Source organism: Loxodonta africana, chromosome 2 (genome assembly GCF_030014295.1).
Source record: "Loxodonta africana isolate mLoxAfr1 chromosome 2, mLoxAfr1.hap2, whole genome shotgun sequence".
Classification (NCBI taxonomy): domain Eukaryota; kingdom Metazoa; phylum Chordata; class Mammalia; order Proboscidea; family Elephantidae; genus Loxodonta; species Loxodonta africana.
The window spans coordinates 202,803,418-202,828,622 of NC_087343.1; positions in this window are offsets into that span (position 1 = coordinate 202,803,418).

Below are 25,205 nucleotides of genomic sequence, written 5' to 3' on the forward strand. Positions count from 1 at the left end.
CACACCATGTATAAAAACTAACTCAGAATGGACCGAAGACCTAAATATAAAGTAAAAAAATATGAAGCTCATAGAAGAAAAAATAGGATAAATACTAGAAGCCCTAATACAGGGTATTAACAAGATATAAACCACAATCAACCACACACAAACTCCAGAAGATAAGCTAGATAACTGGCATCTCCTAAAAATTAAACACTTATGCTCATCAAAAGACTTCACCAAAAGAGTAAAAAGAGAACTTACAGATTGTGAAAAAATTTTTGGCTATTACAAATCGGACAAGAAAATCCAACACCTCTACAAGAAAAAGACAAAAATACAATTAGAAAATGGACAAAGGAAATGAACAGACACTTCACCAAAGAAGACATTCAAGGGACTAACAGGCACATGAGGAAATGCTGGCAATCACTAGCCATTAGAGAAATGCAAATCAAAACCACAATGAGATACCATCTCACCCCAGCATTACTGGCACGGATTAAAAAAATAGGAAATGACAAATGTTGGAGAAGCTTTGGGGAGATTGGAACTCTTATGCACTGCTGGTGGGAATGCAAAATGATACAACCATTTTGGAAATGACAGTAAGGCACTTCCTTAGAAAGCTAGAAATAGAAATACCATACAATCCAGCAATTTCACTCCTAGGAATATATCCTAGAGAAATAACAGTCACCACATGAATAGACATATGCGCACCCATGTTCATTGTAGCATTGCTCACAATAGCAAAAAGATGGAAACAATCTAGGTGTCCATCAACAGATGAATGGATAATCAAACTGGTACACACACAAAATGGAGTATTACACAACAAAAAAGAACAACAATGAATCTGTGAAGCATCTCATAACATGAATGAAACTGGAGGACATTATGCTGAGTGAAATAAGTCAATCACAAAAGGACAAATATTGTATAAGACCATTACTCTAAAAACTCATGACAAGAAACAATCTTTGATGGTTATGAGGGAGGGGAGGAGTGGGAACGGAAGAAAACTAAATAGATAATAGGTAAGTGGTAACTTTGGTGAAGGGTAAGACAGTGCACAGTACTGGGGAATCCAGCACGACTTGTACAAGGCAAGGTCATGGAAGCTCCATAGCCACACCCAAACTCCCTGTGGGACAGAATGACTGAGCTGACGGCTGTGGGGACCATGGTTTTGGGGAACATCTAGCTCAATTGGCATAACATAGTTTATAAAGAAAATCTTTTACATTCTACTTCGGTGAGTAGCGTCTGGGGTCTTAAAAGCCTGTGAGTGGCCATCTAAGAAACCTCATTGGTCTCTCCCCTTCGGGAGCAAGGAAGAATGAAGAAAACTAAGGATACAAGGAAAAGATTAGCTCAAAGAATTAGGAACCACATCTACTATGGCCTCCACCAGACTCAGTCCAGTACAACTAGATTGTGCCCAGCTACCACCACTGACTGGTCTGACAGGGATCACAATAGAGGGTCCCAGACAGAGATGGAGAAAAATGTAGAAAAAAATTCTAACTCAGAAAGAATGACCAGACTAGCTGGCCTGATAGAGACTGGAGAAACCCTGAGAATATGGCCCTGGAACACCCTTTCATCTCAGTAATGAAGTCACTCCTGAGGGTCACACTTCAGCCAAAGATTGGACAGGCCCATAAAACAAAACGAGACTAAAGGGGCACACCAGCCCAGGGGCAAGGACTAGAAGTCAGGAGGTAACAGAAAAGATGGTAATTGGGGACATAAGTTGGAGAAGAGAGAGTGTTGACATGTCGTGGGGTTGTTAACCAATGTCATAAAACAATATGGGTATTAACTGTTTAATGAGAAGCTAGTTTGTTCTGTAAACCTCCATCTAAAGGACAAAGAAAAAAGAAGAGAAGATCTCTATACTCACCGAGGTGGTGGTGGTTGTAGTGGTAAGTGGTGCGTGTGTGTGTTTGTTATGTGTGTGAGAGGAATGAGATGAGCATGTGTGCACATACAGGTGCTGGGGATGAAGGTGTTATTTTAGAGACCTAGTGTGATATCAGGAGACTGGACAGCAAGAAGAGGCCCTTCATAATGTTCAGCACTAATCCCACTCATCTTTGTTGTAATCTCCATTCTTATATTCGTGCAAAAAAGTAGCTAAACCTCTCTCCTCATACACTGTTCTTATATTTTCACGTCCAAATGTGCCTAGCCATTAACCACAATCCAAGACCATAAATCTGAGTTGGATTTAACTTCAGGAAATCTGCATCCATGTCAAAAACTCTCCAGATATTTTGAAGGGTGTATTTTTTTTTTTTTTTTCTGTAATTCATCCCTTTGGGAGCAAGGGAGAATGAAGAAAACTAAAAACACAGGGAAAGATTATTCCAAATGATTAATGGACCACAACTACCAGGACCTCAACCAGACTGAGGCCACTACAATGGGATGGCACCTGACTACCACCTCCAACTACTCTGACAGGGATCACAATAGAAGGTCCTAGACAGAGCTGGAGAAAAATGTAGAACAAAATTCTAACTCACAAAAAAAGACCAGACTTACTGTCCTGACACAGACTGGAGAAACTCTGAGAGTATGGTCACCAGACACCATTTTAACTCAGTAATGATGTCACTACTGAGGGCCACCCTTCAGCCAAAGATTAGACAGCAGGCTCATGAAACAAAATGAGACTAAAAGGGCTCAACAGACCAGGGGCAAGGATTAGAAGGCAGGAGGGGACAGGAAAGCTGGTAATAGGGAACGCAAGGTAGAGAAGGGAGAGTATTGACACGTCTTGGTGTTGGAAGCAATGTCACAAAACAATATGTATACTAATTGTTTAATGAGAAGCTAGTTTGTTCTGTAAAGGCTCATCTAAACTACAAGAATAAAAAAAAATAAAACAAAAATACAGTTGAGAAAAAAGACTGGTGTTTTCCCTGGAATACAGAATATTTACACAAAACAAGGGCAGTTAATGAGATATGTTGGGGCTTTTATTAAAAAACTGACAAGCTTACAGATTTGCAATGCAATACTCTCTGTCTATGATCAAATGTTGGCAGATGCGTATTCCCTTTTGCTCCTTTTTATTTCTTCAGTTAGTTTTCTTCTATTCTTTCACTACCACCATTTTCTATTAATTCCATTAAAAAACAAAATAATTATGTATATTAATTTACACCTTTAGTAGGGAAAACCAAGTGTGTATTTTTCTTTATCTTTGATAGTTTTTGCCTTTTTTCATCCATATAAAGTGAACTGATTTACTGTTGAGTTCATTAGAAATGCTACAGGAATTTTCACTGGACTTGTACAAAATTATGGATTTATTCATAAGAATTTACTTTGTAACTTATTGAAAGTGCTTATAATAATTACAATATTTGAGAAAATTGACAGCTTCCATTATTGATTCTGTCTCTAAATTAGTTTCACCTACCTATTGGCTGCTAACCAAAGGTCAGCAGTTCGAATCCGCCAGGTGCTCCTTGGAAACTCTACAGGGCAGTTCTATGCTGTCCTATAAGGTTGCTATGAATCAGAATCGACTCGACGGCACTGGTTGTTTTGTTTGACCTATTTTTTTATTTTGGTCATATTCAATGCATACTGAAAGTGATTTATAATTTTTCCTCAATGAGTTAAACATGTTTTAGTAAACACATTTTTTAATTTTATTGCTCTTTTATATATGAAAGTTACATATTCTTAAGTTTTGCTTTTGCTGTATGGGATTGCAATTCAATTTGTCATTTGACTTATAATCAGCCATTATGCTTGGCTGTGCATGCTTTTGATTTTTATCTGTATGCAGTTGTATTGTTCATAAAAAAAAAAAAAGCCTGTTGATCTTTTCAACTTTACCTATTATTTTTGGTATAAAGTAGTTTGTAATTTACACATGGTAAAATGCCCAAATCTTAAGTATACGCCAATTGCCACCAGTCAATCTGGCTCATGACAACCCCATGTGTGTGAGAGAACTGAGACCCACAGGGTTTTCAATGGATTATTTTTCAGAAGTGGATCACCGTGCCTTTCTTCTAAGGCACCCTGGGTACATTTGAAAGTCCAATCTTTTGGTTAGGAGCCAAACATGGTGTTAACCATGTGCATCACCCAGAGACTCCTTTAAACATACAGCTTGATGAATTTCTACATATGTATACACGTATGTAACTAACGCTCATATTCCTTAACCCAGAAAATTCCCCTTGCATTTTTGTCATTATTGATCCCCAGGGGTAACCAATATTTTAACTTCTGTCATCATAGATTCCCCCACGTGTCTGTCAGTTGTACTGTGGGGGCTTGTGTGTTACTGTGATGTTGGAAGCTATGCCATTCAAAAGACAACTAGGGAAGAGTCAATGTTAATTACATGGATGGAGTAAAGCTTTTGGGACCTTCATTTGCTGATGTGGCATGACTCAAAATGAGAAGAGACAGCTGCAAACATCCATTAGTAATCAGAACTGGAATGTACTAAGTATGAATCTAGGAAAATTGAAAATCCTCAAAAATGAAAGAGAACACATAAACACCCATATCCTAGGCATTAGCGAGCTAAAATGGACTGGTATTGGCCATTTTGAATCAGGCAATCATATAGTCTACTATGCCAAGAATGACAACTAGAAGAGGAACGGTGTTGCATTCATCATCAAAAAGAACATTTCAAGGTCTATCCTGAAGTACAACGCTGTCAGTGATAGGATAATATCCATATGCCTACAAGGAAGACCAGTTAATAGGACTATTATTCAAATTTACGTACCAACCACTAAGGCCAAAGATGAAGAAATTGAAGATTTTCATCAGCTTCTGCAGCCTGTAATTGATCGAACATGAAATCAGGATGCATTGATAAGTACTGGTGATGGGAAAGTGAAAGTTGGAAACAAAGAAGAAGTATTGGTGGTTGGAAAATATGGCCTTGGTGATGGAAACAAGGCCAGAGATCAAACACAATTTGTCACCAATATCAATAGAAACTGTACACATGGACCTCGCCAGATGGAACACACAGGAATCAGATCGACTACATCTGTGAAAAGAGATGGTTGAAAAGCTCAATATCATCAGTTAGAACAAGGCCAGGGGGCAACTGTGGAACAGACCATCAATTGCAAGTTCAAGCTGAAACTGAAGAAAATCACAGCAAGTGCATGAGAGGCAAAATATGACTTTGAGTATATCCCACCTGAATTTAGAGACTATCCCATGAATAGATTTGTTGTGTTGAACATTAATGACTGAAGACCGGACGACTTGTGGAACAATATCAGGGACATCATACATGAAGAAAGCAAGAGGTCATTGAAAAGACAGGAAAGAAATTAAAGACCAAGATGGATGTCAGAGAAGACTCTGAAACTTGCTTTGAATGTTGAGCCGCTAAAGCAAAAGGAAGAAGTGATGAAGTAAAAGAACGGAACAGAAGATTTCAAAGGGTGGCTCAAGAAGACGAAGTAAAGTATTATAATGACATGTACAAAGAGCTGGAGATAGAAAACCAAAAGGGAAGAACACGTTCGGCGTTTCTCAAGCTGAAAGAACTGAGAAAAAATTTAAGCCTTGAGTTCAATAGTGAAGGATTCTATGGGGAAAACATTAAATGACACAGAAAGCATCAAAAGAAGATGGAAGGAATACACAGAGTCATTATACCAAAAAGAATTAGATGACGTTCAACCATTTCAGGAGGTAGCACATGATCAGGAACTGATGGTACTGAAAGAAGAAATCCAAGTTGCACTGAAGGCATTGGTGAAAAACAAGGCTCTGAAATTGGTGGAATACCAATTGAGATGTTTCAACAAATGGATGCAGCATTGGAAGTGCTCACTGGTCTGTGCCAGGAAATTTGGAAGACAGCTTCCTGGCCAATCGACTGGAAGAGATCCATATTTATGCCTATTCCCAAGAAAGGTGATCCAAATGAATGCAGAAATTATCAAATATCATTAATATCACACGCAAGCAAAATTTTGCTGAAGATCATTCAAAAATGGCTGCAGCAGTATATCCGCAGGGAACTGCCAGAAATTCAGGCTGGTTTCAGAAGAGGATGTGGAACCAGGGATATCATTGCTGATGTCAGATGGATCCTGGCTGAAAGCAGAGCATACCAGAAGGATGTTTACCTGTGTTTTATTGACTATGCAAAGGCATTCAACTGTGTGGATCATAACAAACTATGGATAACACTGTGAAGAAAGGGCATTCCAGAACACTTAATTGTGGTCGTGAGGAACCTTTACATAGATCAAGAAGCAGTTGTTCGGACAGAACAAGGGGATACTGATTGGTTTAAAGTCAGGAAAGGTGTACTTCAGGGTTGTATTCTTTCACCATACCTATTTAATCCGTATGCTGAACAAATAATCCAAGAAGCTGGACTATATGAAGAAGAACATGGCATCAGGATTGGAGGAAGACTCAGTAACAACCTACGTTATGCAGATGACACAGCCTTGCTCGCTGAAAGTGAAGAGGACTTGAAGCACTTACTAATGAAGATCAAAGACCACAGCCTTCAGTATGGATTACACCTCAACATAAAGAAAACAAAAATCCTCACACCTGGACCAGTGAGCACCATCACGATAAATGGAGAAAAGATTGAAGTTGTAAAGGATTTCATTTTACTTGGATCCACAATCAACAGCCATGGAAGGAGAAGTCAAGAAATCAGATGATGCTTTGCATTGGGCAAATCTGTGCAACAGACCTCTTTAAAGTGTTGAAGAACAAAGATATCACCTTGAAGACTAAGGTGGGTCTGACCCAAGCCGTGGTATTTTCAATCACATCGTATGAATGTGAAAGCTGGACAATGAATAAGGAAGACCAAAGAAGAATTGAAGCCTTTGAATTGTGGTGTTTTGAAGAATATTGAATATACCATGGACTGCCAAAAGAATGAACAAACCTGTCTTACAAGTATAGCCAGAATGCTCCTTAGAAGCGAGGATGGTGAGACTCTGTCTTACACATTTTGAACATGTTGTCAGAAGGGATCAGTCCCTGGAGAGGGACATCATACTTGGTAAAGTACAGGGTCAGTGGAAAAGAAGAAGTCCCTCAACGAGGTGGGTGTATTGACACAGTGGCTGTAACAATGGGCTCAAGCACAACAAGGATTGTAAGGATGGCGCAGGACCAGGCACTGTTTCATTCTGTTGTGCATGGGGTCGCTATGAGTCAGAACTGACTCGACAGCACCTAACAACAACATCACCATGGATTAGTTTTGTCTGTTTTTGAACTTATTACAACTGAGAATATTCAGTAGGTTCTTGTGTATCTGATTTTCTTTCATCTGTATAGTTGCATGTGTCCTATTGCATAAATATGCCACAATTTTTTATCTAACATACTAATTTCCAAAATATTTGTATCATTTTACCTCAAATCATTTATATATGAGATTTCCAATTGTTCCATGTCCTTGCCAAGCCTTGGAATAGACAATATATTTGATTTATGCCATCATGGTATCTCATTGGGATCTTAATTTGAATTTCCCTGTTGAAAAACTTACCGTGTGTTTTTATCGGTCATTTGGGTATTTTTTATATTGATTGCCTGTTCAAATTATGCACATTTTTTTATTGAGGTGTATGTGTTTGTGATTAATATGAGTTCTTTATGTAATATGGACACAAGTCTTTTGACAGATATACGTTTGGTGAATATTTTCTACCAGTCAATATCTTGCCTTTTCATTATTAATGTTTTTTGATGATCAAATTTTTTTAAATTGGAGTTCAATTTGTCAATTTTTTTCTTTTATAGTTAATGATTTTGTGGCCTGTATAAGAAATCTTTGCCTACCCTAAGGTCACAAAGATGTTTGTCTATGTTTTGTTCTAGAAACTTTATAGCTTTAGCTGTTACATTTAGGTTTCTGATCAATCTCGAATCAACTTTTATTTATGGTGTGAGGTAGGAGTCAAGGTTCATCTTTTGTCTTATGGTTATGTAGTTGTTTCAACACTGTTGAAGAGATTCTTCTTTCCTTAATATGTAATATTTGCATTTCTGTAAATAATCAATTGGAGGAAATGGTATAATAGAGGACTCTAGGGACCTGCCTCTCCTGAAATACAAACTGTTGGGATTAACTCTACAGGAATTCTGGAAGATAGTCAAATGTTTACAGCAATCAGGTTAAATGGTAAGCTGGAAAGAAGCAAATGAAACATGCTAAGATGGTTTTGTAGCCTTTCAAGTTACACTTGTCCCACCCCCATCCCCAGTTTAGCAGTAGTCTTGATGGAAGAATACACTCCTATTGTGGGTACTGGTTCTGGAGTAGGAAGACCAGACCTTGTCCTCAAGGAATTGTGTCTGTCTTTTTTGACCTGTCTAGGGGCTTTTTTTTTTTTTTAGTTGAAGGTCTGATGCATGGAATTTGACTTTATTTTACCTAATCAGACTCTCAGCGCACAGAAATGGCTCTCAGATGACCCTAAAATGACCCTAAATTTTCACCTCTGTCTAATCTTTAGGGTTAGCACAAGCAGGAAGTGAAGAATAAGACAGAGTTTTAATTTCTACTCTGATCTTTATTATTTTCTTCCTTATGGTAGCTTTGGGTTAGTTTTCTCTTTTTGCTAGTTCCTCACATTGTAAAGTTAGGTTATTGATCTGATATCGTTCTTTTATGTAGTTGTTTACTGCTATAAATTTACCTCTGAGCAGTGCCTTCGCTGCATCCCTTAAGTTTTGGTATGTTGTACTTTCATTTTCATTAGACTCTAAGTATTTTCTGATTTCTCTCTTGATTACTTCCTTGACCCATTGATTGTTTAATACTGTGCTGTTTAAATCCACAGATTTGTGTATTTTGCAGTTACTGTGTGTTATTAAATTCTAGTTTCATTCTATTTTGGTCAGAGAATATATTTTGTATAATTTCAATCTTTTTAAATATATTGATACTTGTTTTGTGACCTAGCACATGGTGTTACCTCAAAAATGTTCTATGTAAACTGGAGAAAAAAGTGCATTGTGTTGTTGTTGGTTGGAGTATTCTATATATCTCTGTTAGGTTTAGTTGATTTATACTGTTCAAATCCTCTATTTCCTTATCTTCTTTCTAGATGTTATATCCATTATTGAAAGTGGTATATTAAAGTCTCCAACTATTATTTGGAACTATTATTGCTCTCCTCAATTCTATTAGTGTCTTCTTCATATATTTTGGGGCTCTGGTATTAGATGCATGTATACTTATAACTGTTTTCTCTTCTTTATGTAACTCTCTTATTGTTGTATAATGTGCTTCTTTGTCTCTTAAAGTTTGTTTTGTCTGAGATCAATATAGCCACTCTCAATCTCTTTTGGTAGTATTTGCATAGAATATTTCTGTCATCTTTTCACTTTTAGCCTATTTGTGTCTCTGGGCCTAAGATATGTTTCTTGTAGAGAGAACACAGATCAATCTTTAAAAAAAAAAATCCATTCTACCACGTTATGCTTTTACATTGGTGAGTTTAATCCATCTACATTAGTTACCATGGAGTGCCAAAAGAATGAACAAATCTGTCCTGGAAGAAGTACAGCCAGAATGTTCCTTAGAAGCAATGCTGGCAAGACCGCGTCTCACATACTTTGGACATATTATCAGGAGGGATCAGTCCCTGGAGAAGGACACCATGCTTTGTAAGGTAGAGCATCAGAGAAAAAGAGGAAGACCCTCAATGAGATGGGTTAACACAGTGGCTGCAACAATGGGCTCAACTATGACAACGATAGTGAGGATGGTGCAGGACCAGCAGTGTTTGCTTCTATTGTACATGGGGTTGCTATAATTTGGAACTGGCTCAAGGACACCTAATAACTAACACCAACACATTAGTTACTATTAAGGAAGGACATATTTCTACCATTTTGCTATTTGCTTTTTGTGTGTCTTATAACTTCTTTGACCCTCATTTCCTCCAATACTGCCATCATTTGAATTAATTGATATTTTGTAGTGAACAATTTTGTTTCCCTTCTCTTTTCCTTTTGTATATATTTTTAAGATATTTTCTCTGTGGTTACCATGAGGAGTACATTTTAAATTTTTAACAACCTAAGTAAATTGATACCAACTTTACTTCATTAACATACAAAAACTCTATTTGTATACCACTCCAAATGGAGTTGATATGATAAATTACACCTTTATATGTATCCAGAATTTGCGGTTAACTGCTGTTCCCCTCCCTCTCCCTCACTTTAAATATGCCATCCCAGCACCTTCTGGCCTCCTAGGTTTCTGAGGAGAAATTGGTACTTAATCTCCTGTGACATCTTGCAGCTTTCAGGATTGTCTCTTTTTTTAATAGTTATTTGACAGCTTGATTGTAAGTGTGTCAGTATGAATCTCTGCTGACTCTGGGGAAAGATCTTTGTCTCTTTTCAGTTTCTGTTCTTTGGTTTCTTGGCAAGTCATGTGGCCTGGCATTTATTTTCTTCCCTTTCTTGCTTGCTTGCTCTGTGCCTAATCTACTCTTTTTATATTTCAGAAGTGACTGGCTTAAGACGCATTCTACACTGACTTGGGTATGGAGAGAGAAAGCCTTTCCCTAGAGCCAGTGCCCTGAATTTAGACTTATAGCCTCTTAAACTGTGAGAAAATAAATTCCTGTTCTTTAAAGCTACAAATTTGTGGTATTTTTGTTATAGCAGCACTAAGAAACTAAGACAGAATTTGGTACCAGAGAGTGGGGTGCTACTCACAAATACCTAAAATGTGGAAATGGTTTTGATATTGGGTAATGGGTAGAATCTGGAGGAATTTTGGTGTGCTTCATAGTAAGAACCTAGTTTACCTTGAAGAGACTGTTGGTAGAATTATGGACAGTAAGGACAATTCTGATTGAGAGCTTCTATATCATGAACAGAATGTTGCTAGAAAAGTGGACACTAATGTGCTTTTGGTGAGAACTTAAAAGGAAAATGATAAACATGTGATTGGACATTGAAGGGATGGTGGTACTTTTTATGCGGTGTTCAAATGTTTTGTGATAGGTAGAACTTGCAAGTGATGAGCTTGGATATTTGGTTAAGAAAATTTCTAAGTAAGTTCTTAAGAAGTGGCACGGTTTCTCCTTGCCACTTACAGTAGAATGTGGGAGGTAAGAGATGGACTTAAAGACAAAGTCTGCAAAATGAAGGCAGAACTTAAAGATTTGGAAAATTCTCTTGTAGAAACTAAGGACATGTCACATATCCTAGAACTCTCACCAAGGATGTGGCTACTCAGTCTTTTGTTAAAGAGCTTAAGGCTGTGACTGATGGATCTATTCAACTGCTGAAGCAAAAATCCCATCATCTTAGACTGAAAGGGACAGAGACAGTAGTAAATGAAGGAAAGCTGCCTGCCTCCTGGAATTCTACAAGCAGAAAATGGCACCGTGGAGCGACTTGTTTGTGAACATCTGTTTTCCTCCAAGAAATAAAAGAAGAATCACAGGAGCAGTTTGGAGATTGGCAACACTGTTAGAGGTAATGTGGCAGGCAGTTCTGCCCCCAATTCAAAGGATGGAACTGCTGCTTCCATTTGAAAGGGTGGAAAAAGGGCCCCGTAGTTTCATCTCAGCTGCTAACCGAAAGAGTGGCAGTTTGAATCCACCAGCCACTCCTTGGAAACCCTATGAGGCAGTTTTATTCTGCTATGAGTCAGAATCAACCTAGTGCAATGGATATAACGGGTAGTTGCAGATCAGATCTCCACCAACTCAGTTCTGGAGTGTGGGGCTGCCATGCAGGTGGGCCAAGAGGATGGGCTCACTGCTCAAAGCTGAGGGGGCAAAGCTGCCATGCCCAAATAGCAGAACGAAGCCTACCGGGCTGAAGGAATGGGGCCACCACTCAGATGAACTGGGAGAATGGGGCTGCCCAAAGCTAAGGGAGTAACAGGTGAGGAAGGTGGAACTGATGCCTAGGGCTGAGGTGCCTCCATCCAGAATCTGGGGAGCGTGGCCAACACCCAGAATCTGGAGGGTGGGGGGCTGTTACCTGGATGGCTTTGGAGAACAGAGGATTAATTTCAAGACTGAGAACTGATGAAATTTTCTCTGCTGGGTTTTGGACTTGCTTGGTGCCTGTGAAAGCTTCCTTCCCTCCAATTTCTCCCATTTGTAATGGACATGTCTACCCCGTATTTTTACCCCCATGCATCTGGCAGTTTGTTGTTTTGTAGGGGCTTGGGTGTTGCTGTGATGCTGGGAGCTATGCCACCGGTATTCCAATACCAGCAGGGTCACCCATGGCCAACAGGTTTCAGCTGAGCTTCCAGACTAAGATAGACTAGGAAGAAGGGCCCAGCAGCCTACTTCTGAAAAGAATTAACCAGTGAATGCCTTATGAATAGCATTGTAATGTTGTCTGATATGCTGCCAGGAGATAAGACCTTCAGGTTGGAAGGCACTCAAAAGACAACTGGGGAAGAGCTGCCTCCTCAAAGTAGAGTCAACCTTAATGATGTGGATGGAATCGAGCTTTTGGGACCTTCATTTGCTGATGTGGCATGACTCAAAATGAGAAAAAACAGCTGCAAGCATCCATTAATAATTGGAACCTGGAATGTACGAAGTATGAATCTAGGAAAATTGGAAATGGTCAAAAATGAAATGGAATGCACAAACATCGATGTCCTAGGCATTAGTGACCTGAAATGGACGGGTATTGGCCATTTTGAGTCAGACAATCATATAGTCTACTATGCCAGGAATGACAACTCAAAGAGGAATGGTGCTGCATTCATCGTCAAAAAGTACATTTCAAGATCTATCCTGAAGTACAACGCTGTCAGTGATAGGGCAATATCCATACACCTACAAGGAAGACCAGTTAATATGAGTATTATTCAAATTTATGCACCAACCACTAAGGTCAAAGATGAAGAAATGGAAGATTTTTACCAACATTTGCAGTCTGAAATTGATCAAACATGCAATCAGGACAAACTAATAATTGCTGGTGATTGGAATGTGAAAGTTGGAAACAAAGAAGGATCAGTAGTTGGAAAATATGGCCTTGATGATAGAAACGATGCCGGAGATCATGTGACTGAATTTTGCAAGACCTACGACTTCTTCATTGCAAATACCTTTTTTCACCAACATAAAGAGCGACTATGCACATGGACCTCACCAGATGGAATACATAAGAATCAAATTGACATCTGTGGAAAGAGATGATGGAACAAGGCCAGGGGCAGACTGCAGATCAATTATGCATCTACACGTTCAATTGAAACTGAAAAAAAACTAGAACAAGTCCACAAAAGCCAAAGTACGATCTTGAGTATATCCCACCCAAATTTAGAGACCATCTTGAGAATAGATTTAATGCATTGAACACTAATGACTGAAGACCATACCAGTTGTGGAATGACATCAAGGACATCATATATGAAGAAAGCAAGAAGTCATTAAAAAGAAAGGAGAGAAAGAAAGGACCTAAATGGATCTCAGAAGAGACTCTGAAACTTGCTCTTGAACGTTGAGTAGCTAAAGCAAAAGGAAAATATGATGAAGGAAAAGAGGTGAACAGAAGATTTCAAAGAGCACCTTGGGAAGACACAGTAAAGTATTATGATGACGTGTGCAGAGACCTGGAGATAGAAAACCAAAAAGGAAGAACATGCTCAGCATTTTTTCAAGCTGAAAGAACTGAAGAAAAAATTCAAGCTTCGAGTTGCAATACTGAAGGATTCTATGGGGAAAATATTAAATGATGCAGGAGGCCTCAAAAGAAGGTGGAAAGAATACACAGAGTCACTATACCAAAAAGAATTGGTCGACATTCAACCATTTCAGGAGGTAATACATAATCAGGAACTGATGGTAATGAAAGAAGTCCAAGCTACACTGAAGACATTGGGGAAAAACAAGGCTCCAGGAATTGACGGAATACCAATTGAGATGTTTCAACAAGCGGTTGCAGTGCTAGAAGTGCTTAGTCTTCTATGCCAAGAAATTTGTAAGACTGCTGCCTGGCCAGCCAATAAGAGGAGGTCCATATTTATGCCTATTCCTAAGAAAGGTGATCCAACTGAATGAGGAAATTATAGAAAAATATCATTAATATCACATGCAAGCAAAATTTTGCTGAAGATCATTCAAAAGTTGCTGCAGCAATAAATCTGTTAAAACTCAACCACAAAAAGACAAACAACCCAATCAAAAAGTGGGCAAAGGATATGAACATGCACTTCACTAAAGAAGATATTCAGGCAGCTAACAGATACATGAGAAAATGCTCTCGATCATTAGCCATTAGAGAAATGCAAATTAAAACTACGATGAGATTCCATCTCACTCCAACAAGGCTGGCATTAATCCAAAAAACACAAAATAATAAATGTTGGAGAGGCTGTGGAGAGATTGGAACTCTCATACACTGCTGGTGGGAATGTCAGATGGTACAACCACTTTGGAAATCTATCTGGCGTTATCTTAAACAGTTAGAAATAGAACTACCATACAACCGAGAAATCCCACTCCTCGGAATATACCCTAGAGAAATAAGAGCCTTCACACGAACAGATATATGCACACCCATGTTTATTGCAGCTCTGTTTACAATAGCAAAAAGCTGGAAGCAACCAAGGTGTCCATCAACGGATGAATGGGTAAATAAATCATGGTATATTCACACAATGGAATTCTACGCATGGATAAAGAACAGTGACGAATCTGTGAAACATTTCATAACATGGAGGAACCTGGAAGGCATTATGCTGAGTGAAATTAGTCAGAGGTAAAAGGACAAATATTGTGTAAGACCACTAGTATAAGATCTTGAGAAATAGTTTAAACTGAGAAGAACACGTACTTTTGTGGTTACGAGGCGGGGAGGGAGGGAGGGTGGGAAAGGGTTATTTACTGATTAGTTAGTAGATAAGAACTACTTTAGGTGAAGGGAAAGACAATACTCAATACATGGAAGGTCAGCTCAACTGGACTGGACCAAAAGCAAAGAAGTTTCCGGGATAAACTGAATGCTTCAAAGGTCAGTGGAGCAAGGGCGGGGGTTTGGGGACTATGGCTTAAGGGGACTTCTAAGTCCATTGGCAAAATAATTCTATTATGAAAATATTCTGCATCCCACTTTGAAATGTGGCGTCTGGGGTCTTAAATGCTAACAAGCGGCCATCTAAGATGCATCAATTGGTCTCAACCCACCTGGATCAAAGGAGAAGGAAGAACACCAAGATCACATGATAACTATGAGCCCAAGAGACAGAAAGGGCCACATGAACCAGAGACTTACATCATCCTGAGACCAGAAGAACTAGATGGTGCGCGGCCACAACCGATGACTGCCCTGACAGGGAGCACAACAGAGAACCCCTGAGGGAGCAGGAGATCAGTGGGATGCAGACCCCAAATTCTCATAAAGATCAGACTTAATGGTCTGACTGAGACTACAGGAATCCTGGCAGTCATGGTCCCCAAACCTTCTGTTGGCCCAGGACAGGAACCATTCCCGAAGACAACTCATCAGACATGGAAGGGACTGGACAATGGGTTGGAGAGAGATGCTGACGAAGAGTGAGCTACTTGTATCAGGTGGACACTTGAGACTGTGTTGGCATCTCCTGTCTGGAGGGGAGATGGGAGGGTAGAGAGGGTTAGAAACTGGCAAAATTGTCACGAAAGGAGAGACTGGAAGGAGGGAGCGGGCTGACTCATTAAGGGGAGAGTAAGTGGGAGTATGGAGTAAGGTGTATATAAGCTTATCTGTGACAGACTGACTTGATTTGTAAACTTTCACTTAAAGAACAATAAAAATTATTTAAAAAAAAAAAAAAAGAAGTGGGCAAAGGACCTGACCAGCCACTTCACTGAAGAAGACATTCAGGCTGCTAACAGATACACTGGGAAATGCTCAGGATCATTAGCCATTACAGAAATGGAAATCAAAACTACAATGAGATACCATCTCATCCCCAAAATGCTGGCATTAACCCAAAAAACACAAAATAATAAATGTTGGAGAGGTTGTGGAGGGACTGGAACACTTACACACTGCTGGTGGGAATGTAAAATGCTACAACCAGTTTGGAAAAAATTTTGACGCTTCCTCAAAAAACTAGAAATAGAAGTACCATAACATCCAGCAATCCCACTCCTTGGAATATATCCTAGACAAATAAGTGCCTTTACACGAACAGATACATGCACACCCATGTTCATTGCAGCACTGTTTGCAATAGCAAAAAATGGCAGCAACCTAGGTACCCATCAACTGATGAATGGATAAATAGATTATGGTATATTTGCAACGGTTAAGAACAACGATGAATCCATGAAACATTTCATAACATGGAGGAATCTGGGAGGCATTACGCTGAGTGAGGTTAGTCAGTGGCAAAAGGTCAAATATTGTATGAGACCACTATTATAAGAACTCAAGCAAAAGTTTAAACACAGAAGAAAATAGTCTTTCATGGTTATGAGCGTGGGGAGGGAGGGATGAGGAATTCACTAATTAAATAGTAGACAAGAACTATTTTACGTGAAGCGAAAGACAACACACAATACAGAGGAGGTCAGCACAATTGGACTAAACCAAAAGCAAAGAAGTTTCCTGAATACAATGGAATGCTTTGAAAGCCAGAGTAGCAGGGACGGGATCTGGGACTATGGTTTCAGGGGACATCTAGGTCAATCGTCATAACAAAACATATTAAGAAAACATTCTGCATCGCACTTTGATGAGTGGCGTTTGAGGTCTTCAGTGCTAGCAAGAGGCCTCCTAAGATGCATCAATTTGTCTCAACCCACCTGGAGAAAAGGAGAATGAAGAACATCAAAGACATAAGGCAAAGAGGAGCCCAAAAGACAGAAAGGGCCCCACATAAACCAGAAACTACATCAGCCTGAGACCAGAAGAACTAGATGGTGCCTGGCTACCACCAAAGACTGCCCAGACAGGGAACACACAGAGAGTCCCTGATGGAGGAGAACAGAGGGATGCAAAACTCAAATTCTTGTAAGAAGACCAGACTTAATGGTCTGACTGATACTAGAGGGACCTTGGAGCCATGGTCCCTGGACCTTCTGTAAGCCCAAACTGGAACCATTTCCAAAGCCAGTGATTGGGCTGGACTATAAGACAGAAAATGATACTGATGAACAGTGGGCTTCTTGGGTCAAGTAGACATGATACTATGTGGGCAGCTCCCATCTGGAGGTGAGATGAGAAGGCAGAGGGGGACAGGAGCAGGTTGAACGGACATGGGGAATACAGGGTGGTGAGGAGGAGTGTGCTGTCTCATTAGGGGGAGAGCAGGTAGGAGTACATAGCAAGGTGTGTATAAGTTTTTGTATGAGAGACTGACTTGATTTGTAAACTTCCACTTAAAGCACAACTAAAAAAAAAAAAGGAGAGGTAGTCAGTTTGTGGCCTAATTTCTCCACACCAATCCCTCTCCTTGGTTTATTTCTTAAAGCATGACTTCTTTAAAAAACTGTAAACATCTACCTCTTTTGTCAGTGAGGGCAGAAGAGATCAGGACTGGTATAGAGAACTCAAACTCTTAGCCTTTGTTTCCCCAAGAAATTTAACTCCTGAGAAAACTAAGTCCAGAGTCATATTTGCATATTCTTTATAGAACCTAAACCTGTGGACAGAGATGAGACGGTTCTAGGCATTGGCCTCCTGTTTCTGCAGGTCCTGTGAAGAGGCAGTGACATTATTTAATTTGGGCTGTCTTCTTAAGGTTGTTTAAGTAGCAAGCAGCCTTGGCAGACACAGACAGTACTTCCTCCAGGGCAGAAGACAAATTTGTTTGCTGTCTAAAATAAGGAAGATAATGTGTTTCTTCAGGGCAGAGATTGGGCAGGTTTGCTTGTTTTAAAAAGATTTCCTAAACTTGGGGCTCCCCACCTGTGACACATAACTATTGTGTGTATAGAATCTACCTGGGTATGTAAACCTTGTCATCCCCATGGGACTTTGGGCCAAAGAGGAGCCAGCATGAACGGGAAGTTTATCCTGTCTGTTATGCCAGGAGTAATAAAGTCATTTGTTATCACTCAAACCTATTGCCATCAAGTCAGTTCTGACGCATTGTGACCCTACACGACAGAGTAGAACTGCTCCACGGAGTTTGCAAGGAGCACCTGGTGGATTTGAACTGCCAACCTTTTGGTTAACAGCTCTAGCTCTTAACCACTACGCCGCCAGGGTTTCCTGTCTATCACCTAGCAGTTATTTATTTATTTTTGAAGGTCTTTTTTCTAACTGAACTTTAGATGTAGGTTTACAGAAAAAACTAGTTCCTCATCAAACAGGTAGTACACACATTATACTATGACATTGGCTAACAACTCCATGACATGTCAACACTCTCCCTTCTCAACCCCGGTTTCCTTATTATCAGCTTTCCTCTCCCCTCCTGCCTTCCAGTCCCTGCCTGAGGGCTGGTGCTCCCCTTTAGTCTTGTTTTGTTCCATGGGCCTGTTCAATCTTTGGCTGAAGGATGAACCTCAAGAGTGACTTCGTTAATGAGCTGAATGGGTGTCCAGGGGCCATACACTCAGGGTTTCTCCAGTCTCTGTCAAGCCAGCAAGAGTCTGGTCATTCTTTTTGAGTTAGAATTTTGTTCTACATTTTTCTCCATGACTGTGAGTCCCTGTGTTGTGATCCCTGTAAGAGCAGTCAGTGGTGGTAGCTGGGCACCATCTAGTTGTTCTGGGCTAAGTCTAGTGGAGGCCGTGGTAGATGTAGCCCAATAGTTCTATGGACTAATCTTTCCCCTGTGTCTTTACTTTTCTTCATTCTTCTTTGCTCCTGAAGTGGTGAGACCAGTGGAGTATCCTAGATGGCCACTCACAGGCTCTTAAGACTCCAGACGCTACTCACCAAAGTAGAATGTAGAACATTTTCTTTATAAACTATGTTATGCCAATTGAGCTAGATGTTCCCTGAGACCATGGTCCTCACAGCCCTCAGCCTAGAAATTCGGTCCCTCAGAGAGTTTGGATGTGTCTATGGAGCTTCCATGACCTTTGCCTTGTACAGGCTGTGCTGGGTTCCCGAGTATTGTGTACTGTCTTGCCCTTCACCGAAGCTACCACCTATCTTTTGTTTATTAAGTGTGTTTCCATCTCCACCCCTCCCCTCCCTCGTAACCATCAAAGATTATTTCTTTTTATGTGTAAACCTTTTCATGAGTTTTTACAGTAGTGGTCTCATACTGTATTTGTCCTTATGTCATTGACTTATTTCACTCAGCATAATGGCCTCCAGATTCAACCATGTTATGAGATGCTTCACAGAGTCATCCTTCTTTACCATTCTGTAATACTCCATTGTGTGTATGTACCACAGCTTGTTTATCCATTCATCTGTTGATGGGCATCTAGGTTGTTTCCATCTTTTGCTGCAGTGAAAATGGGTGTACATATATCTATTTGTGTGACAGCTCTTATTTGTCTAGGATATATTTGTAGGAGTGGGATTGCTGAATCACATGGTATTTCTATTTCTAGCTTTCTAAGGAAGTGCCATATTGTTTTCCAAAATGGTTGTATTATTTTACATTTCCACCAGCAATGCCAAAGAGTTCAGATCTCCCTGCAACCCCTCCAACATTTGTTATTTTCTGTTCTTTATTGATTTGTGTCAGTAATGCCAGGGTGAGATGGTATCTCATTGGGGTTTTGATTTGCATTTCTCTGATCGCTAGAGATTGTGAACATTTCCTCATGTGTCTGTTGGCTGCTTGAATGTCTTCTCTGGTGAAGTGTCTGTTCATTTCCTGTGCCCATTTTTTAATTGGATTATTTTTCTTTTTGTTGTAGAGGTGTTAGCTTTTCTTGTAGATTTTAGAGATTAGACCTTTGTCTGATTTGTAATAGTCAAAAATTTTTTCCCAGTCTGTAGGTTTTCTTTTCACTCTTTTGGTGAAGTCTTTTCATGAGCACAAGTATTTAATTTTTAGAAGATCCCAGTTATCTAGCCTATCCTCTGGAGCTTGTGTGTTGTTGGTTGTGATTTGTATCCTGTTAATGCCATGTATTAGGGCCCCTAGCTTTGATCCTATTTTTTCTTCTATGAGCTTCATGGCTTTTGGCTTCATATTTAGGTCTTTGACCCATTTTGACTTAGTTTTTGTATATAGTGAGAAGTATGGGTCCTATTTCATTTTTTTTGCTGATAGACATCTGATTTTGCCAGCACCATTTAAGGCTGTCTATTCCCCATTTGATGGATTTTGGGCCCTTGTCGAAGATCAAGTGACCACGGGTGGGTGGATTTACGTCTGGGCTCTCAATTCTGTTCCATTGGTCAATGTCTCTGTCATTGTACCAGTACCAGGCTGTTTTGACTACTACAGTTGTATAGTAGGTTCTGAGGTCAGGTACTGTGAGTTTCCTACTTTATACTTACTCTTTAATAGTGCTTTACTTATCTGCTGCCTGTTCACTTTCTGTACAAAGTTAATGATAAGTTTTTCCATCGCTTTAAAGAATGTTGTTGGTATTTGGATCGGGATTGCATTGTATTTGTCAGTCACTTTGGGTAGATTTGTGATTTTCCCAGTGTTGAGTCTACCTACTTATGAACATGGTATGTTTTCCCATTTATGTAGATCTCTTTTGGTTTCTTGCAGTACTGTTTGTAGTTTTCTTTGTATAGGTCTTTTACATCTCTGCTTAGATTTACTCCCATGTATTTTATTTTTTTAGGGGCTATTATAAACGGTAATCTTCTCCTGATTTCCTTTTCATCGTTCTTCTTATTGGTGTATAGGAATCCAACTGATTTTTTTATGTTTATCTTGTATCGTGATACTTTGCTGAATCTTTCTATTATTTCCAGTAGTTTTCTCATGGAGTCTTTTTGGTTTTCTATGTATAGTATCATATCATCCATAAATAGGGACAGTTTAATTTTTTCACTACCAATTTGGATACCCTTTATTTCTGTTTCTTGCCTATTGCTCTAGCTAGAACTTCCAACACAGTGTTGACTAGGAGTGGTGATAAAGGGGATCCTTATCTTGTTCTTGTTCTCAAGTGGAATGTTTTCAACCTCTCTCCATTAAGAATGATGTTGGTATTGGTTTTGCATAGATGACCTTTATTATGTTGAGAAATTTCCTTTCTATACCTATTTTTTTTGAGAGTTTTTATCAGAAATGGGTGTTGGGCTTTGTTGAATGCCTTTTCTGCATCAATTGAGATGATCATGTGATTCTTTTCTTTCTTTTTTTTTATGTGGTGGATTACATTGATTAATTTTCTTATGTTGAACCATCCTTGCATAAAAAAATTTTTTTATTTTTTCATCCTTGCATACTCAGTATGAATCCTACTTGGTCTTGGTGTATTATTTTTTTTTTGATATGATGCTGAATTCTATTGGCTAGAATTTTGTTGAGAGTTTTTACATCTATATTCATGAGACATGTTCGTCTGCAATTTTGTTTTTTTTGTAGTGTCTTTGCCTGGTTTTGATATCAGGGTTATGCTAGATTCACAGAATGAATTTGGATGTATCGCTTCCTTTTCTGTGTTCTGAAATCATTTGAGTTGTACTGGTGTAAGCTTTTCTCTGAATGTTTGGTAGAGTTTCCCAGTGAAGCCCTCTGGGCCCGGGCTTTTTTTGTTAGGATTTTTGTCATTACCTTTTCAATCTCTTTTCTTGTTATGGGTCTGTTCAGATTTTCAGCATCATTTGGTGTTAGTTTGGGTAGACAGTGTGTCTGTAGAAATTTGTCCATTTTCTCTAGGTTTTCAAATTTGTTGGAGTATAGTTTCTCATAATTCTCTGCTATGATGTTTTTTATTTCAGGTACGTGTGTTGCAATGTCCTCCATTTCATTTCATATTTGTGTTATTTGAGTTCTCTCCTGTTTTTGTTTTATCAATTTAGCTAGTGGTTTGTCGATTTTGGTGGTTATTTCAAAGAACTAACTTTTGGTTTTGTTGTTCCTTTCTATTGATTTTCTATTCTCTATTTCATTTATTTCTGCTCTGATCTTTATTATTCCCTTTCTTCTGGTGGCTGTGGGCTTCTTTTGCTGTTCTCTTTCTGTTTGTTGAAGTTGTGTAGGTAATGTTTTGATTTTGTCCCTTCTTTTTTGATGTGTGCATCTATTGCTATAAATTGTCCTCTGAGGACTGCCTTTGCTGTGTCCCAAAGGTTTTGGTATGATGTGTTTTCATTCTAGGAATTTTTAAATTCCATCTTTGATTTCTTCTATTACCCACTAGTTTTTAAGCAGGGTGTTATTCACTTTCCATGTAATTGATTTTTTTTCCCCCTTACTCTCCCTGTTGTTAATTTTACTTTGATGGCATTGTGGTCAGAGAAGTTACTTTGTATTATCTCAACGTTTTGGATTTTGTTGAGGGTTGCTCTGTGGCCTAAGATGTGGTCTACTCCAGAGAATATTCCAGGTGCTTTGGAAAAGAACATTTATTTTGCTGCTGTTGGGTGGAGTGTTCTACATATATCTGTAAGGTCAGGTTGCCTGATTATGCTCTTTAGATCTTCTGTATCTTTGCTGAGTTTCTTTCTAGATGTTCTCATGTATCTGTTAGCCGTCTGAATATATTCTTTAGTGAAGTGCGTGTTCATATCCTTTGCCCACTTCTTGATTGGGTTGTTTGTCTTTTTGTGGTTGAATTTTAGCAGAATCATATAGATTTTAGAGATCAGGTGCTGGTTGGAGATGTCTAAGCTAAAAATTTTTTCCCAGTCTGTAGGTGGTCTTTTTATTTTTTTGGTGAAGTCTTTAGTGAGCATAGGTGTTTGATTTTTAGGAGCTCCCAGTTGTCTGGTTTCTCTTTGTCATTTTTAGTAATGTTTTGTATTCTCGTTATGCCTTGTATTAGGGTTCCTAACATTGTCCCTGTTTTTTCTTCAATAGTCCTTATCATTTTAGACTTTATGTTTAGGTCTTTGATCCATTTGGAGTTAGTTTTTGTGCATGGTGTGAGGTATGGGTCCTGTTTCATTTTTTGGCAGATGAATATCCAGTTATGCCAGCACCATTTGTTAAAAAGACTGTCTTTTCTCCAATCAACTGACCCTGGGCCTTTGTCAAAAATCAGCTGTTCATATGTGGATGGATTTATACCTGGGTTCTCAATTCTGTTCTATTGGTCTATGTGTCTGTTCGTGTACCAGTACCAGGCTGTTTTGACTACTGCAGCTGTATAATAGGTTCTAAAATCAGGGAGAGTGATGCCTCCCACTTTCTTCTTCCTTTTCAGTAATTCTTTACTTATCCGGGGCTTCTTTCCCTTCCATATGAAGTTGGTGATTTGTTTCTCCATCACATTAAAAAATGACATTGGAATTTGAATCGGAAGTGCATTGTATATATAGATGGCTTTTGGTAGAATAGACATTTTTACTCTGTTGTCTTCCTATCCATGAACAAGGTATGTTTTTCCACTTATGTAGGTCCTTTTTAGTTTCTTGCACTAGTACTTTGTAGTTTTCTTTGTATAGGTCTTTTACATCTTTGGTAAGATTTATTCCTAAGTATTTTATCTTCTTGGGGGCTAATGTGAGTGGTATTGATTTGGTTATTTCCTCTTCAATGCTCTTTTTGTTGATGTAGAGGAATCCAGCTGATTTTTGTATGTTTATCTTGTAACCTGAAAATCTGCCAAACTCTTCTATTAGTTTCAGTAGTTTTCTTGGGGATTCCTTAGGGTTTCTGTGTATAAGATCATGTCGTCTGCAAATAGAGATAACTTTACTTCTTCCTTGCCAATCTGGATGCCCTTTATTTCTTTGTCTAGCCTAATTGCTCTGGCTAGGACCCACAACACAATGTTGAATAAGAGCAGTGATAAAGGGCATCCTTGTCTGATTCCCATTCTCAAGGGAAATGCTTTCAGGCTCTCTCCATTTAGGATGATGTTGGCTGTTGGCTTTGTATAAATGCCTTTTATTATGTTGAGGAATTTTCCTTCTATTCCTATTTTGCTGAGATTTTTTATCATGAATGGATGTCGGGCTTTGTCAAATGCCTTTTCTGCATCAATTGATAAGATCATGTGGTTTTTTTCTTTTGTTTTGTTTATATGGTGGATTACATTAATTGTTTTTCTAATATTGAACCAACCTTGCATAGAACTTAGTCATCGTGGATTATTTTTTTGATATGTTGTTGAATTCTATTGGCTAGAATTTTGTTGAGGATTTTTGCATCTATGTTCAAGAAGGATATAGGTGTGTAATTTTCTTTTTTTGTGGCGTCTTCTCCTGGCTTTGGTATCAGGGATATGCTGGCTTCATAAAATGAGTTTGGGAGTATGCTGTCCTTTTCTATGCTCTGAAAAATCTTTAGTAGTGCTGGTGTTAATTGTTCTCTGAAAGTTTGGTAGAATGCTGCAGTGAAGCCATCAGGGCCAGGGCTTTGTTGTTGCTGGGAGTTTTTTGATTACCATTTCAATCTCTCCTTTTGTTATAGGTCTGTTTAGTTGTTCTACCTCTATTTGTGTTAATTTAGATAGGTAGTGTGTTTCTAGGAATTCATCCATTTCTTCTAGGTTTCCAAATTTGTTAGAGTACAATTTTTCACAGTAATCTGATATGATTCTTTTAATTTCAGGGGAAGCACAAGAAATACATTTGTGGACAAACAAGCTCAGGACTGGTACCATTTGCTCAGCTTCCATTCTCATCTTTTGTACATATTAAACTCTCATACGAAATTCAGACTTCAACCTAACATAAGGCAACACTCCACCTCTCTCAAGAAAGTGGGCCACAAGTCATACCAGTCATGTGTCTATCTCAAGTTTATGGTAATTGTGTTCATCTCAACTCCAGGCAATACCCAGTCCGTTTCACCTAGTCTAAGAGTAAATTCTCAGGGTCTGATGGCCTATAACGAGATTGAAAATAATTGGTTATTATTTACATTAAAATATCTGTAACAGCTACAGTCTTCATTTCTGTAATTTGTCGTGAGGCCACTGTTGGTATTAATTTCAATCATATCATTCTTCTATGACCCTGTTCATGTTACTGTTGCTTTATACCACCACCTAAGTTGGTTTTAGCTGGTGAGTTGATCCAAACCTTTCTTTCTGGAAGGTATGAGACCTTTGCGACTGTCTTTTTTGGGCCACTGTAGTCTTCCAACGAAGTTAACTACCAAACATGACAGTACTGAAAAAATAACCTCAGAGAATTTCATGGCTTCAAAACATAGTCTTCCTCGTCCTGACTGTCTAGCA